Source organism: Bos javanicus, chromosome 4 (assembly GCF_032452875.1).
Source record: "Bos javanicus breed banteng chromosome 4, ARS-OSU_banteng_1.0, whole genome shotgun sequence".
Taxonomy (NCBI): Eukaryota; Metazoa; Chordata; class Mammalia; order Artiodactyla; family Bovidae; genus Bos; species Bos javanicus.
The window spans coordinates 79,930,318-79,946,361 of NC_083871.1; positions in this window are offsets into that span (position 1 = coordinate 79,930,318).

Genomic DNA, 16,044 nt, shown 5'->3' on the forward strand with positions numbered 1-16,044 from the left:
GAACTACACACACAGGAAAGAAACAGACTGGTACCAACCGGACCCATTCAGAATCACACAAGTACAGTCCCAAACTGATCCTTTTCTTTCACTGTTTTTTTCATTGGTATTGGTGCCCATCTTAGAGATTATATGGAGAAACTAACTTCCGTGAACGCCAATACAAATAAACATGACTTCATGCTTCATGTTACTTGCAGTTCCCACCTCATCGTTTCAACCAACCAGAACACTAGACATTGATGATCCTGCTTTTAAAGATGAATCTGAGACATGGTTAAATAACATTAATTAGAACTAGTATTCCAAGCCAGATCTGTATTCAAGTCTCAGGTTAATCTTTTCTTTCTGTTTTATACTTCTAGTTTTTTTTTTGGTTAACTTCCTTATGTTCCAAGGGGAAAAAAGCTGATGGAGGAGGTGGAGGTTGAGTGTTGAACACACTTATATATATATTTTTTAATGCAAATACTTTACAACTGCCAGACAATTTACTTATCTCCAAGAAAAATGCCCAATTCATGTAGATTCATGTGTGTGTGAGTGCTCCGTCGCTCAGTTGTGTCTGACTCTTTGTGACCCCATGGACTGTAGCCCTCCAGGTTCCTCTGTCCATGGAATTTTCCAGGCAAGAATAATGGAGTGGGTTGCCATTTCCCACTCCAGGGATCTTCCAGACCCAGGGATGGAACCTGCGTCTCTTGTGTCTCCTGCCTTGGCAGGCAAATTCTTTACCACTGTGCCACCTGGGAAAGTTCCAATTTTTTAAAATTGGAAAATGAGAATTGCTATAGTTTTGCTTTGCATTTATTAATTTCTCTTATTTTTTTTCTGCTTATATTTTGCTGGAGGAAACCTTTTGTCAGAAGTATTTTACTTTATAGGCCTAGCGATGTGTGTGTGTACACACACACAGGCATTAGCCTTCATTTCCCACCAAATTGAATAATGAATGCATATTAGGAACTGAGTAAAATCCCACTGAACTACAAATGGGTAGCACTATTATGAAATTTATAATGGACATTTTAAACATTATGGACATTATCATAAGTAAGAAAAAGAAACGAAGAGAAAACAAAAGTCAGTTATAGAAAATTATATAATTATGTATATATGTGTATGTATAAAAACATGTATGTATTTGTAATATATATATTACATATCTAATACACACACAGAGACATATGTTTGGGGCAGAAAGAGAGAGAATATGTCATTATTTAAAGGCACCATCTAAATCCATTTCATATAGAGGTTTGATCCTTTTTCAGAAATCAGTTGTCTGAGGAGTTGTCCAAACTGAAGGGAAGAGAGAAGTACAATAATTCTTTCCTGCATCAAAGCCATTGTCAGCTTCCTTAAAAAAAAATTTAGTGTTTTTGCATTTATCTTAAAATAATTTCGATGTTTTCCTTTCTTTGGTCCATGAAAAGGTAGGATCCATAGAAATTCTCCATTATTACCTTTTCAGGGTTTCTTTAATTATCATGTCATCAGTGCCTACAGTTAAAAAAAAGACAAATTGTTTATCTACAAGCCCAGCATCACAGTGCTGTTTCAAGAGTTCTTAGAAATAAAAAATTAATTGCCCTATTTGACCATGTCCACTTTTGAGAAAAGTCTGTCATCCTAGGAGTCCTACCATGCCTTTAATTCACTAGAGGGATAGAGAAGTACTTTTCCTGCAGGAGACTTGGCAGATAAAATCTGAAAGTGTTTTGGGAAATATTAGGTCAACTGATTGAATAAAAATGATGAAGGATCTTCTTTTTTAAAAAACTGATTTCTGCTCGGAAAACAGTCAGAGGAAGCGTTGCGGGAAGGTTTAAACACTATTAGAAAAAGAGCATCGAAAAAGCCTCCCAAGACTAGGGTTAATTTGCAGCTGTGATTCTCACTATCATGGTGGTGGTGTTGCCTGCATTATTGTCATATGGGGGACACAGTGTTCTAAGACAAACTCTATAATGTGGCAACGGAGGTCCCATGGAGTACGTCTTTCATTACTGAAGTTGTCCACACAGTTCAGGGCCATAGCCTAAGCTGTTTGAAAAGCTTGGTACTCACAGGGGAGAAAGACAATCTTTATGGGGAAACTGTTCCATTGTGAAACAGAGAAAGAAAGAAAGAAATAGCAAACAGCGCTAATCTATGCCAGAAATGGCAGGCCTGAGGCAGGGGGATGACAAAGCACTGGGCTTCAAAGTGTTTATTGTCCTAGAGCTGCCAAGCACTTTGAAGACAATCATCAAACCCTTCTAAATGGAACCAGGGAGGTTTCTCACCATTGATCTCAGCAACAAATGTTTGTGTTTCATGGTCAGTTTTTTTTTAATCCTTCAAAGACTCTAAGTAGAATTGTCATTAAATAGGCTATTTTAAAAGATAAAACTAATTTTCCATCTGAGTAATCATATCCCAAACATGATCAAATGCCAACTAGAGAAATGGCTTGAAATGGTATCCAACAATATATTCAGTAGCTATTATTATGCCAAGTTATTATAGGGTTCAGGATCCTGAAATCAACTAACCATTATGTTCTCAAAATGATGAATTTTCACCAGTCTCCATAATATCATAGGCTGGTACATGTTGCCAAGGAAGTTACTACCAATGGCTTCTTAAAAAATGGCCTCATAAAAAAATGAAGTGAGCAGACACAGCCTCTTCCTTTTGGACTTGGCATAATAAGATGTGAGTTACATTGAAGACTCTAGCTAATTAGATTGATTTAATTATTTATTTTGGAGAAGGCAATGGCAACTCACTCCAGTACTCTTGCCTGGAAAATCCTATGGATGGAGCAGCCTGGTAGGCTGCAGTCCATGGGGTCGCTGAGAGTCGGACACGACTGAGCGACTTCACTTCACTTTTCACATTCATTCATTGGAGATGGAAATGGCAATCCACACCAGTGTTCTTGCCTGGAGAATCCCAGGGATGGGGGAGCCTGGTGGGCTGCCATCTATGAGGTCACACAGAGTCAGACACAACATTTATTTGGGCTTTCCAGGTGGCCCTAGCAGTAAAGAACTTGTCTCCCAATGCAGGAAATATAAGAGACACAGGTTTGATCCCTGGGTTGGGAAGATCCCCTGAAGGAGGGCATGCAACCCACTCTAGTATTCTTGCCAGGAGAATCCCATGGGCAGAGAAGCCTGCCAGGCTACACTCCATAAGGTTGCAAAGAATCAGACACAACTGAAGCAACCGAGCATGTGCGCCATCGTTTATTTAGCCGGTATACCAAAGCAGTCTGGGGCAGAGGAGTCAAGAGCTTCCTCTAAGTTCAGTGTTGGCCAGGAGGTAGGATGGCCCTGTGACTCCTCAGAAACAAATGCTCCATGGCCCCGTCAATGTTCCAGGAAGGCAGGTGTCAGCATGGTATGGAGAACCAGGATCAGCATGGCTTCCTCTTTCTAAGAGAGCTTGTTCTCATCCTAGTACCTGGGGCCCCTCCAGCTCACTCTTCACAACCAGACATTGTAGGGTTAAAGTTAATAGCTTTTATTTGGGGGCTTTAACCATTTCACAAGACAGGAAATGAAATCTAAATCCATTTAATATGAAACAAGTACCCAATTGTGCTTCTGGTCTGATCCATCCATCGTTTGGAAGCCTGATGTTCCATGTAGTCAGTTCAGAATTGGGAGAACATAGGTTAACCACTGAAGGTAAATTCTATGGAAATTACTGTAACAAAACAAAACAAAACAAACCTTTGAGACTGTTAAAATGTGGCAGAGAAGGAGATGAAACTCAGGGGTGCTGAGAATGAGGTCAGTTGTGACTTAGCCTCACCTTGGAAGTGATTGGATCAATGTACATGCTGGCCTCTAGGAATCAGATTGCTTGAGGTTTCTTTTTCTCATTTTCTTGAAGAAAGAGTAGGTACCTAGGGGAAGGTAGAGTGGGGAAAGCTGCAACCTCCCCCTTTCAGACTTCCAGGACTTGGGTCTTGATCATTGGAGAGAAGAAGCTGCAGGCAGAAAAAGAATAAGTCTTTACACCAATGACTCAATGTAAAGGGACCATTCCTTTGGTCCCCAAGTAACAAATTGTGATAAGAGGAAGATAAGGATAAGGATAAGAGAAAGGAAAAGGAAAAGAGACCATTTCCTCCAATTATGCACTGAAAATAGCTCTATGGGTAACACATGGAAAATGGTCCAAAAGCTTTGAGAGCTGTGAAATATAGGACATTCACCAGATTTTGGCTTTGGCAAGGTGGCCTCTGGAAGAAGTGGCATTGTAATGTATTCCACTGGCGGTGTGGAAGAACCCAAGAGCCACCTTGTAAAGCTGAATGGGCAAATTATGGCACATGTGAAACAACTGAGGTTTCCCAGGGATAAGTGGAAAAAATTTAGGGATGGGTTAGGTGGCACAATGGTAAGGAATCTGCCTGCCAATGCAGAGGACACAAGAGATGTGGGCTGTATCCCTGGGTCAGGAAGATTCCCTGAAGGAGGAATTGGCAACCCATTCCACTGTTCTTGCCTGGAAAATCCCATGGACAGAGGAGCCTGGCAGGCTACAATCCACAGGGTCTCAAAGAGTTGGACACAGCTGAGCACTGCGCAGAATGGACTTAAGTAAGTTCGTCTTCGAGAAAATGAGGTAAGAGCTCATTTTTTTTTTTTAATTCAGTCTGTTTGTTTAGTTTTAAAACTCTCATTAGTATATTTTTTGTTTACTGGTGAAATAATCCATACTGTTTATGTAAATTACAAATGGTACAGAAGGATGTGAAGTGATTTAATGCCACCATTTCTATTATATTTCATGCCGCCATCTCTGCTTTTACAGTTCTTCTAGGGTGGAGGAAACTGTGTTTATGCTGGTTTTATAGTGACACAGAAAAAGTGTGGTAGATCCTCAGAAGAACTATTTTTAAACCCCAATTCAAACAAATCACAATAAGTATTTGTCTTACTAATGCAAGTCTTTAAAAGCAACTCCTTATAAGAACTCGAGGAGGTGGACCTTCCTTTTCAAAGATGGACCATAGCCACATTTTGCAGGTGAGAAACCTGTGGCACAGAATCCTAACATGTGACAGCAGTAGGGTTTCCATCCAGGGAGGCTTTGAACCCTCTATTGCGCCCTCATATGCTTTATTGCTTCTCGACCAAGAGTGCAACTGCTCTTACCCCACGATTCTGCCGACGCCACACAAGTGCCTTATTCTACTTCTGCGTGTAAGTTGTGTATTAACAGTTGTTATCACCAACTACTGCTTCAGCCAGTAGGTAACCTGCAGAGTGGAGGCATTTTGGTGAGGAGGAAAACGTGCCAGAGCATGAGTCAGGAAATCCAAGCTTCAGCCTGCTTCTGTCACTGAGTAACTCTGTCTTGTTCAGTCCCATTTACATCTTTGGCTTTCATTGTCCGTATCTATAAAAAGACCAGAGTTAGAATCTCCCCAAGTGCATCTCAGCCTCAAGATTCTAACATTCAAACTGCCTGGATCAGGGTTAGACACACATCTTTTGACCAAAGGACCTACATCTCCCATTTAGCCAAAGAACCTGTAATAGATACTACCCTAAGGACGTAGCTAATCAAAAGATACATTTTTAAAATGAATGTCATTCTGTTTTTGATGTCCCATTCACTGCTTTTGTTGTAACGGCAACAACAGTAAAACATTTGGTTTAATTACTTCTTGTGGAAAAAACAATTGTCAAAAACGCTCAACCAAATTGGCTAGCTGTTGCTTCAGAATTACTCATGTTGCTTTGAAAGAAGAGGTCAAAGCAAAGAGATAATGTTTGGCTACATGACAGATATATTTATGTACAACTTAATGTTTTTAGCCCATCTAGCTATTTTTTTAATGCATTTATATATTTCTGGACTATGTTTTACTCTACACATCATTGGATTTCTACCTTTTTTTCACTATAAGGAGTGTGTATTTTTGTGTTTTTATTTTCTATCATTCCTCATTTCTTATGGCTTTTTCTAAAAGTCAGAGATAAGGTCATTAAGAATAAAACATTTAGGCAAAGAAAGTTTCAAATGGGGCTTCATGGCCAAGGTCAGAAATTCTCTTAGTGTACACAATCACCCGGAAACCTTGTTTAAAATATGTATTTCTGTGATCCATTCACGGAGATTTTTGAGACAATGGGTGAGGAATAGGATCCAGGAATCCATATTTTGTAAAATATGGACATTTGTAGGCAAAGTAATGTCTCTACTGTTTAATTCATTGTCTAAGTTTGCCATAGGTTTCCTTCCAAGGAGCAAGTGTCTTTTAATTTCCTGGCTGCAGTCACCATCTACAATGATTTTGGAGCCCAAGAAAATAGTCTGTTGCTATTTCCAAGTGAATGGAGGTTTACAAATTAGAAACGTTGGGACCTACCACACTGTATTGGTGGCCCTGAACTCATCTTTGAGAATAAGTAGATGGTGCCTTAGCACAAAGTGGCTAAAAATCATACCTATCCAGCCTGGATTCTTTCTCTGTTCTAATAATCTTTTCCAGAAATGTGGGTAGGAAGGTGAGCCCAGGGTGAAGAAGAAGACACTTTCTTCGAAAGATTATTAGTAGCTGTTATCTAATTAGAGATGGATATGGCTTTAAGCTGTATATATGAAAGTGAAAGTGAAGTCGCTCAGTCCTGTCCGACTCTTTGCGACCCCATGGACGGTAACCTACCAGGCTCCGCGGTCCATAGGATTTTCCAGGCAAGAATACTGGAGTGGGCTGCCATTTCCTTCTCCAGGGGATCTTCCCAACCCAGGGATCGAACCTGGGTCTCCTGCGTTGCAGACAGACGCTTTACCATCTGAGCCACTAGCTGCTGCTGCTAAGCTGTATATATAGGGCTTAGTTATCTTTTCCTAGCTCTTTGTTTTCTCTTTAGATTTAACATGAAGGTAATTTTAATAATCATATAAATTCATATATGATAAATTCAACCTGGTTTCACACTGCATTCACCTTACTGGAAATTGACAATGCACGGAAAAACAGAAGATGAGTGGATAGTGAAGGGAGCACCAAATGTATTCAGTCCAGGCTGCTTTTTCTGTACTTCATAATGTGACCTTGAACTAGATGCTCTGATTCCAAATTTATTCTTCTGTATGGTGGGGCCAGTGATGCCTATTCTGCTCATATCCCTGAGGTCCTATGAGAAGGAGGTACATCAAAGTGTTTTAGTGATGGAAGAATCAAAATAGTGATGAGACTTCTCTTTCCATTTTCTTTAATCAACAAACACAATCTCCTAAACCGTTCATTTGTTTATAACAAATGGCTTGGGAGATTCAATAATTCAACATTAAATTATTGAGTTAAATAATTCAATACACAAAACACTCAGCACCCTGCTTTGAGATGAGTGGATGAAAAAGCCCAGTCAGTTTAAATATAGCTTTTAAAGAAGGATCGTGACCAAGTTTCATTAAGCTGGATTTTTAATAGCACTTTATTTTATAAATTTGAAAAGATATCCCTCCATAAAGTAGAATCAATCACAAAATCTCTTTGGATTGATGTACTATATATTTGGGCTTCCCCTGGAATGTGAAGTCAAGTGGGCCTTAGAAAGCATCACTACGAACAAAGCTAGTGGAGGTGATGGAATTCCAGTTGAGCTATTTCAAATACTGAAAGATGATGCTGTGAAAGTGCTGCACTCAATATGCCAGCAAATTTGGAAAATTCAGCAGTGGTCACAGGACTGGAAAAGGTCAGTTTTCATTCCAATCCCAAAGAAAGGAAATGCCAAAAAATGCTCAAACTACCTCACAATTGCACTCATCTCACACGCTTGTAAAGTAATGCTCAAAATTCTCCAAGCCAGGCTTCAGCAATATATGAACCCTGAACTTCCTAATGTTCAAGCTGGTTTTAGAAAAGGCAGAGGAACCAGAGATCAAATTGCCAACAACTGCTGGATCATCGAAAAAGCAAGAGAGTTCCAGAAAAACATCTATTTCTGCTTTGTTGACCATGCCAAAGCCTTTGCCTGTGTGGATCACAATAAACTGTGGAAAATTCTGAAAGAGATGGGAATACCAGACCACCTGACCTGCCTCTTGAGAAATCTGTGTGCAGGTCAGGAAGCAACAGTTAGAACTGGACATGGAACAACAGACTGGTTCCAAATAGGAAAAGGCGTATGTCAAGGCTGTATATTGTCACCTTGCTTCTTTAACTTCTATGCAGAGTACATCATGTGAAATGCTGGGCTGGAAGAAGCACAAGCTGGAATCAAGATTGCTGGGAGAAATATCAATAACCTCAGATATGCAGATGACACCACCCTTATGGCAGAAAGTGAAGAGGAACTAAAAAGCCTCTTGATGAAAGTGAAAGAAGAGAGTGAAAAAGTTGGCTTAAAGCTCAACATTCAGAAAACGAAGATCATGGCATCTGGTCCCATCACTTCATGGGAAATAGATGGGGAAACAGTGGAAACAGTGTCAGACTTTATTTTTTTGGGCTCCAAAATCACTGCAGATGGTGATTGCAGCCATGAAATTAAAAGACTCTTACTCCTTGGAAGGAAAGTTATGACCAACCTAGATAGCATATTGAAAAGCAGAGACATTACTTTGCCAACAAAGGTCCATCTAGTCAAGGCTATGGTTTTTCCTGTGGTCATGTATGGATGTGAGAGTTGGACTGTGAAGAAGGCTGAGCACCGAAGAATTGATGCTTTTGAACGTGTTGTTGGAGAAGACTCTTGAGAGTCCCTTGGACTGCAAGGAGATCCAACCAGTCCATTCTGAAGGAGATCAGCCCTGGGTGTTCTTTGGAAGGAATGATGCTGAAGCTGAAACTCCAGTACTTCGGCCACCTCATGCGAAGAGTTGACTGACTCATTGGAAAAGACTCTGATGCTGGGAGGGATTGGGGGTTAAGGAAAAGGGGACAACAGAGGATGAGATGGCTGGATGGCATCACTGACTCAATGGACGTGAGTCTGGGTGAACTCCAGGAGTTGGTGATGGACAGGGAGGCCTGGCGTGCTGCGATTCATGGGGTCACAAAGAGTCGGACACGACTGAGCGACTGAACTGAACTGAACTGAACTGTAGACTCTAGAAAAATGGCACAGATGATCCTATTCACAAAGCAGAAATAGAGACACAGATGTAGAGAACAAATGTATGGTCATCAAGGAGGAAGATGGAGATTGGGAGATTGGGATCAACACATATACACTATCAATGCTTTGCATAAAATAGATAACTAGTGGAAATGCCTTTATTGTACCACTTTCCAGATACCCACAGCAGAAAACTATTCTATTTGAAAAAGCAGAGAGAGGCCCATTGAGAGGGTACATGGTATTAGAACAAAGGAAGCTGAGTTAGCTGTCAGTAGAGAAAAGTGTTGGAAGATATTTCCAATCACTATAGTTATGCATGCCCTGTAATACTTGGCTTCCAAGGTTCATTGCTGTTTTTTCTTCTCTTTTTAGCCTGTGAGTTAAACAAATTAATTCAATTAAATATATATCATAGTGGTGAACAGAATAACTTCTGTGTTAGATAACAGAAATTTTAGCACAGCTATTTAGTGGCAGTATGACAGTGGGGCAAGTTATTTAAATTCAACAACCATGTTTCTTTCTCTTCTTTACATTTAGGATAAAAATAGTATTAGGTAGATATTTTTCAAGTGGGAAGACATCTAAATAGAGCTCAGTGTCTGATGTGGACCCCTGCTAAAAATATCTTATAATATTTTTATGCCTGCATCCTCCAAGAGTGATCAGAAACACCTCTTTCAATCAGACCCTTAGCCCATACATTCTAGAACTTGAGTTCTGGCAGTGGCCCCACTGAGCATTTTGAGAGTTGATGTTGCTTGCTAGGACACCAGTTGTAGAGGGTTATTATTGTTTTTAACCCAAAGAGCTTTCTTTAATAACCCTGTTATAACTAACATTTTCAGCTTAGTCTACCTCTTGAGGTAAAAATTCTATTAGTTTAACATACACATTAAAGTGGTACATAGTTTTCTTGAATTGATAGAGACTGAAGTGCCCCATAGAGATTTTTTTTCATAATTGAAGAATAATCTTTTAAATATTGAAAAAGAAATCAATGTTAGTTTGGACATAAGAAGTAAGCTTTTGATAAGCAGGTTTAAATAATAAGGACATTTGTTGCTCAAGGAACTTGGAACCAAGTTTTCTTGCATAGTATGATCACAGCTCCATTTCTTTATAATTCTCTAATCACTTCCCACATCAGTATTTTGACTTTTTCATCCAGCTCTTGGTCTCAACACAGCCTTTGGCAAAAACCTGGGCATTATTCATTTTCATTTGCATTCAGCATAGAATGCTTCCCATAACTTTATTTTAAAAACAATGAAGAAATTTCACAGAAGTTCCTGAGTGAGTAAATCTTTCCTGGTGACTTTTTGGCTCAAATGGACACAGGCCAATCACAAAGACGGGAGACTATGATTGACTAAGACACATCAGACTCAACTTTCTGAGAATGGACAGTTCCCAAAATTGCATTGCTGCTGGGTATGTGGGGTTATTAAGGTGAATGGTAAAGATTCAAAAAGCAAAAGCACCAAACTTTTATTCCCATATTCTTGGCAGAAATCTTTATATGTGTCCCTACTTTCCACATCCTAAAATACACTGCACTGATCACAATTTAGCCTTGTCTTTTTTCGGAAGATAATATATAAAGATGATCATTCAGTGCTAACCTTATCAACTACTATTTAGGTGAGTAGAGATGATTTGCTCTTAAACTAACTAATTTCTGGTTCTTTTTGAATTTTATGGCTGTTCTTCCGAATATTTCGTATCCTGAGTTGCTGTGATGCTAACAACTTAAGCTTTTGTGGCAGAAATCCATCCTTTCCCAACTTTACTTTGCCAGGAGAAGAAGTAACACAGAAAATCTCTTAATGGATCTCACTTAACTGACTCTGGGATTGAAGAATGATCTCGATGTTCTGTATGAAATACATTGTCTGATACTCTCAGAATATTAAATATATGTGGCCAGTAGGTCACTCTACGGTACGTGTGCTATTTTGCCCTCACTGTATGCTTGCAAAGTTGTATGCTTATGAGCTCTATCCTTATGAAGGCTTAATTGTGTTTGTTCCCAAATCTGTTTATGCCAGTTGTAGTTGTGATTGTATGACATAAAAACTTGAAATCTGAGAAAAGTGAAAACCAACCAGCCAAACAAAAAAGACTGGCTAACAATCAAATTAATTGTTTCTGTACAGTTAAAGGAAAATTACTAAAAACATATTGCTAAATTAGCCAGGAGAGAGACAGCCATAGAAGAGTGAAGAAAAATGATAAAATATGAAAAGATTCTACAGTCATGAATTTGTGCAGGGACCTTTAAGTTCTTGTTCTTCTTTAAAGAATCCGCAACTGGAAAATAATAGAAGATGCATTTTAAGTACAATTCACACAAGAAAATGGTGGCAACCTCCAATCAGCAAATCCACTTGCCAAGAAAAGGCCTTGGCTGTATATCAAAAGCTTGGGAATGAATGTACAATGACATACTTTAAGTTAAAACCAAATGTTAAAAGTACATGTTCTTTTGTGTAATTACCATCTTTAACCAACTTCTTCTGTTAATCAACCAACTCTCCGTCAGGCAAGAAGGCCTTATGGTCTATTGTGTGTGTGTGTGTGTATTTGTCGCTCAGTCATGTCCAACTCTTTGTGACCCCACGGACTGTAGCCCACCAGGCTCCTCTGTCCCTGGAATTTTCCAGGCAAGAATGCTGGAGTGGGTTGCCATTTCCTTCTCCAGAGGATTTTCCCGACCCAGGGATCAAACCTAGGTCTCCTCCATTTCAGGCAAATTCTATACTGTCTGAGCCACCAGGGAAGCCCTTATGGTCTTGAAGGGATGAAATTGTGGAGATATGTGCATATGCATGGTTAGGGGCGGGAATGGGGCAGCCACTGGGTTACAGGAATAAGAATGCTATGTCCTCAACTAAAGCAGCAAGACAATTTCTAGAGTTAATCACATATCATAAAATGCATGTTGTTGATTACCTTAAAGAAACTATTCAAGAACTTCCCTGGGAGTCCAGTGGTTAAGACTCTGTGCTTCCAAAGCAAGGGTGGGTTCACTTCTGGTTGAAGGACTAAGATCCCACATGTTGCACAATGAGGGCAAAAATTTTAGAAAAGAAAAAAAAGAATAGCTATTCCAACAAAAAGAGCTAATGATGTTGAAAAGCATTTATCTCTGGATAATAGGACTGTAATAGTTGGTGGAGAGGGGATTACCTATGGAGAACTAATGCTTGCATTATCTTATTTGATTTGTTCTGTTCTGTTCAGTTGCTCAGTCGTGTCAGACTCTTTGTGACCCCATGAATCGCAGCACGCCAGGCCTCCCTGTTCATCACAAACTCCCAGAGTTCACTCAGACTCAAGTCCATCGAGTCAGTGATGCCATCCAGCCATCTCATCCTCTGGCGTCCCCTTCTCCTCCTGCCCTCAATCCCTCCCAGTATCAGAGTCTTTTTCAATGAGTCAGTCAACTCTTCGCATGAGGTGGCCAAAGTACTGGAGTTTCAGCTTCAGCATCATTCCCTCCAAAGAAATCCTAGGGCTGATCTCCTTCAGAATGGACTGGTTGGATCTCCTGGCAGTCCAAGGGACTCTCAAGAGTCTTCTCCAACACCACAGTTCAAAAGCATCAATTCTTCGGTGCTCAGCCTTCTTCACAGTCCAACTCTCACATCCATATATGACCACAGGAAAAACCATAGCCTTGACTAGATGGACCTTTGTTGGCAAAGTAATGTCTCTGCTTTTCAATATGCTATCTAGGTTGGTCATAACTTTCCTTCCAAGGAGTAAGCATCTTTTAATTTCATGGCTGCAATCACCATCTGCAGTGATTTTGGAGCCCCCAAAATAAAGTCTGACACTGTTTCCACTGTTTCCCCATCTATTTGCCATGAAGTGATGGGACCAGATGCCATGATCTTCGTTTTCTGAATGTTGAGCTTTAAGCCAACTTTTTCACTCTCCACTTTCACTTTCATCAAGAGGCTTTTGAGTTCCTCTTCACTTTCTGCCGTAAGGGTGGTGTCATCTGCATATCTGAGGTTATTGATATTTTTTCCGGCAATCTTGATTCCAGCTTGTGTTTCTTCCAGTCCAGTGTTTCTTATGATGTACTCTGCATATAAGTTAAATAACCAGGGTGACAATATACGGCCTTGACGTATTCCTTTTCCTGTTTGGAACCAGTCTGTTGTTCCATGTCCAGTTTTAACTGTTGCTTCCTGACCTGCATACAAATTTCTCAAGAGGCAGATCAGGTGGTCTGGTACTCCCATCTCTTTCAGAATTTTCCACAGTTTATTATGATCCACACAGTCAAAGGCATTGGGATAGTCAATAAAGCAGAAATAGATGTTTTTCTGGAACTCTCTTGCTTTTTTCCATGATCCAGAGGATGTTGGCAATTTGATCTCTGGTTCCTCTGCCTTTTCTAAAACCAGCTTGAATATCAGGAAGTTCATGGTTCACATATTGCTGAAGCCTGGCTTGGAGAATTTTGAGCATTACTTTACTAGCATGTGAGATGAGTGCAATTGTGAGGTAGTTTGAGCATTCTTTGGCATTGCCTTTTTTTGGGATTGGAATGAAAACTGACCTTTTCCAGTCCTGTGGCCACTGCTGAGTTTTCCAAAATTGCTGGCATACTGAGTGCAGCACTTTCACAGCATCATCTTTCAGGATTTCGAATAGCTCAACTGGAATTCCATCACCTCCACTAGTTTTGTTCGTAGTGATGCTTTCTAAGGCCCACTTGACTTCACTTTCCAGGATGTCTGGGTCTAGGTCAGTGATCACACCGTTGTGATTATCTGGGTCGTGAAGGTCTTTTTTGTACAGTTCTTCTGTGTATTCTTGCCACCTCTTCTTAATATCTTCTGCTTCTGTTAGGTCCATACCATTTCTGTCCTTTATTGAGCCCATCTTTGCATGAAATATTCCCTTGGTATCTCTAATTTTCTTGAAGAGATCTCTTGTCTTTCCCATTCTGTTGTTTTACTCTATTTCTTTGCATTGATCACTGAGGAAGGCTTTCCTATCTCTTCTTGCCATTCTTTGGAACTCTGCATTCAGATGCTTATATTTTTCCTTTTCTCCTTTACTTTTCACTTCTCTTCTTTTCACAGCTATTTGTAAGACCTCCCCAGACAGCCATTTTGCTTTTCTGCATTTCTTTTCCATGGGGATGGTCTTGATCCCTGTCTCCTGTACAATGTCACGAACCTCATTCCATAGTTCATCAGGCACTCTATCTATCAGATCTAGGCCCTTAAATCTATTTCTCACGTCCACTGTATAATCATAAGGGATTTGATTTAGGTCATACCTTAATGGTCTAGTGATTTTCCCTACTTTCTTCAGTTTAAGTCTGAATTTGTTAATAAGGAGTTCATGATCTGAGCCACAGTCAGCTCCTGGTCTTGTTTTTGCTGACTGTATAGAGCTTCTCCATCTTTGGCTGCAAAGAATATAATCAATCTGATTTCGGTGTTGACCATCTGGCTATGTCCATGTGTAGAGTCTTCTCTTGTGTTCTTGAAAGAGGGTGTTTGCTATGACCAGTGCATTTTCCTGGCAAAACTCTATTAGTCTTTGCCCTGGTTTATTCCGTATTCCAAGGCCAAATTTGCCTGTTACTCCAGGTGTTTCTTGACTTCCTACTTTTTATACCAGTCACCTATAATGAAAAGGACATCTTTCTTGGGTGTTAGTTCTAAAAGGTCTTGTAGGTCTTCAAAGAACCATTCAACTTCAGCTTCTTCAGCATTACTGGTTGGGGCATAGACTTGGATTACTGTGATATTGCATGGTTTGCCTTGGAAACGAACAGAGATCATTCTGTCATTTTTGAGATTGCATCCAAGTACTGCGTTTCGGACTCTTTTGTTGACCATGATGGCTACTGATTTGTTAATAGTGTGCAAATTTATTCTTATGAATATAAAAATATTAACCAGGAACACTTACCAGTCCTGTCTTTATTGATGTGGCAGCCAACTTCCAACATAGCCCCCAATGAACCTTGCTCCTTGGTGTTCGTGCTCTTGTGTAATTCCCTCCCACCCCATGTGTCACATTGTACCACGGTTGATCTGTATGATCAGTAGGATACTGCAAAAGTATTGGTATATGACTTTGGAGATAAGTTATAAAAGAACCCTTAGCTTCTGTCTCTCTATCTCTGTCTCCCTCTTCCTTTCCTTCTTGCTAAGATCACACTTTGGGAAAGCCAGCTGCCATGTTAGGAGAAGCCCTTCAGAGAGGCACACATGGTGAGAGCCTCCTGCTAACCTCTTTAAGTCTCATTCCTTTTTAAATAAGTTTAGATAATTATACCTTCCCCTTGAGTTTAGATATAAAATACATAAAGTTCAAAATAAGAAATAGACCCTCAATCATAGCTTATCATTAATATTACTGATATAGTTATTAAAGTTTCCCAAATAATTCAGCTAGTATGTGGCAGCGATAGATTTTCAGAACAGGTGTATCTACATGGTCAATCCATTGCCTGTCTGCTGTACACTGGTGTCAACTGATGCCCATATGAAATTTGGGTACATTTTTCTCTTCTTTGTTATACATTTGCATGGATTACAGCTATCCCTGTAACTCTCCTCCAGTGACACCTGCAAAGAATGGACCTCCTGTTGGGTCAAGGGGGTGCATGGGAACACAGAGACAGAAAATGAAAGATCAGGGCAATCTCTACAGAATTACATACTCATAGGAAGAGAGAGAAAAGAAATATGGCACATATTAACTCAAAGTGAAGGGAATGGAAGAAATGCCATCTCGAAAGTTTTTGAATAAAGAAAGAGGGGATGGGTAGAACGATTTGGGGTAGGTGACTGGTTGCAAGGAGAGAGAGAAGCCAGATGTGCTTGCCTAGGGGAGTGATTCTGATTAGCAGTATGGATAAAGATCATTTTAAAAAATTTTATTGGAGCATAGCTGATTTACAGTGCTGTGTTAGTTTCAG